General features: G+C 47.7%; 1 pseudogene; it reads right to left on the bottom strand.

Annotated features, from left to right (window-relative positions):
* Positions 1-1,551: 1,551 nt before the first annotated feature.
* On the bottom strand, positions 1,552-2,168 carry LOC137763508 (AP-3 complex subunit sigma-2 pseudogene; annotated as a pseudogene).
* Between the last annotated feature and the right edge of the window lie 320 nt (positions 2,169-2,488).

Below are 2,488 nucleotides of genomic sequence, written 5' to 3'. Positions count from 1 at the left end.
AAATTGGGAGAAACCATTTGAGCAGTGAAAAGAAAATGAACTGTGGATTTAGGCAGACAGTCTCAATTCTTAGCCCTTGTGACCTACCTAAAGCAGGTTACTTGACCTCTCTGAGTCTTACTTTTCTTGACTTGCAAAATGGAGATAACAGTGTCTGTTGTAAGGATTGTGGAAGGATCTCGCTCATGCCACCTTACAGTAGGTGCAAAATAAATATCGTTTTCCTTCTTTGTTCCTATATCACTTTCAGCAAATGTGAGAGGGATGTGAATATGCTGAAATGTCTGTTTAAAAAAAATAAATAAATTCTTTAAAAGAATATCAGAGGTTTTAACATCAGATAGATATATTAACCTACATTTCCCTCTTCCAACATAAGAGGGCCTACATTCTGATCAACACTGCCCATCTACGAGGTTATCAGAGATGTTCCAAAAGACTGAGGCTAAGAGGCTACAGGGAGCAAAGGGCACCAACCACAGGAAGCACTGTTCAAAGCGGGAAAAGACGTGGTCCTGACCATGGTCCTGCCGGGCACCATCTCAGATGGGCTCTGTGACAGCATCAGGAAGCCTGAGGAAACAGTTTGGGCCACCGGCCGGCAGGCACGAAAAGTCCCCAGGCCGGGAGACTTTACCATGATGGTGCAGCGAGCTCCCTAATCTCCAGGGAGCTCAACATCACACCCGAGACCTGGCCCCGAGGCAGCGCAGGAGTAAGAGGCACTACTTCGAGGAGGAGCTTCAGCTCTAAGTTAACCACAGGAAGAAAGGCTCTTACCACACGTAAGCATTTACAGGTTTCCACAGCTAGCTCTAGAGGACTGTCATCTGAGGGGAACAGGGCGTGCCCAGAGGGAGCTCAGGCAGGGACCCCTCGCACACTGGGGAGAAGATGCTGCACTGCCACCGGTCTCAGCCAGCAGGCTGCCCGTGTCCCCAGCCTTCGCCTGTGCCAGGTCCAGAGCACATGACCCCAGCTCAGGCTCTCATGCTGCAGAAGCTGGTGTAGACAGCAGTGGGTTTCCTGGACAAAGAAGACTCATCATTCAGAACTGACCCCTCTGCTCCTCGGGAGGAGAATGTATTTTAAACCTGCAAGAGTCATAATTTCTATGTTCCACATGTTGTCAGCTTTGCCTTCTACAGACACAGGGCCTCTCCCCTTTGAGGGGGACCCCTCTGGCTGTGGGGGTGTGCCCTCCCTATTGGCAGAAATGTGGAGGGCAGGCAAACAACAGGCTTACGATTTGGATTGTGTCCTGCACATAAACACCTGGGAGAGCAGAGCCCAGACCGTGGCAGTAGAGAGTGTGAGCCGCAGGAGGTGGTGACGAGACAGCGTGGCTATACAAAAGGATTCTGGGTGTGCCAACTCGAGTAGAGCCAGTAGGCATGTGCTCCATATGTGAGAAGCAAGCACAGGCTGGCAGTGGACACAGGACTCCTTCCCGATTCGGGACAGCAGGGCCCACTGCCCGAGGCGGGACTCCTCCAGGGCACAGAGCGGGTTTTGCTGCAGGACTGGCTCAGCTTTGCTGGTTCCAAGGACTCAGTGTAGCCGTCTTCCACCCTTAGACAAATTGGGACAGGCTGGGGACTTGATGTTGAGATCGCCAATGTTGATATTCCGAGGCATCTCTGGCAGGTTGATGTTTTTCACGGCAGACATGGCCTGGGCAGGCGCTGCTGAAAGGCCACACTTGGATTTCTCCAGCCTGTTCTGAGCTTCAGTCTGAGCCATGATTTCATTCATGTCTGTTTCCAACACCATCCCACCCATCACCACCTCCTGAAGAACGTAGTGCACCTTATCCATATGGAAGATCAAATCCAATTCACAAACATTTTCGAAATATATATCCAGAGTCTCCACAAAAACCTTGATGAGGTCCAAGACCCCAAGTTCACTCTCTGATGAATCCACACAAAATACAAAATAGAGGGTAGCATAATGCTGATAAATCAGTTTGTAGTCAGAGCCACCAATCAAACTTCCACCCTCCAAGAAGTTACAGATGTTGTCATCCCGCTTGAGAGCTAGATGGACGGTCTCTCAAATAATCTGCTGTTGAATTTCTTCTGGGAAACGCTGGTAGAAGCAGACCAGCCGCGGCTTCCCGTGGTTATTGAAAACCAGAATTGCCTGAACCATCTTTGCCCACCACGCTCCTTTCACCACCGGCTACTTCCAGAGAGCATCTCCCATTTATATCTTTTATAGTCTTTTTTTGTCTACTTTAACTCTATGTTTCTGTCTCTTTAAAACATTTTTATTAATTATTGTAAATTTATTTTGTATTTACATGTAAATTACTATGTAAGCTAGAACCTTATTGAGAATCGCACCCTTATTATGAGAAATTTAGCACAAATTATACTTCCTTTATCTTTCCTCAATATTCATTTTATTTTTCTTTGGCTAGCACTGGACATCCCCAATTCCTTCAACTCTGTCTTACATGAAAGTTTCCAGTCTTACTGTTCTG

The sequence above is a fragment of the Eschrichtius robustus genome, chromosome 4, assembly GCF_028021215.1.
Source record: "Eschrichtius robustus isolate mEscRob2 chromosome 4, mEscRob2.pri, whole genome shotgun sequence".
Classification (NCBI taxonomy): Eukaryota; Metazoa; Chordata; class Mammalia; order Artiodactyla; family Eschrichtiidae; genus Eschrichtius; species Eschrichtius robustus.
This window is presented reverse-complemented; position numbering and strand designations above follow the sequence as displayed.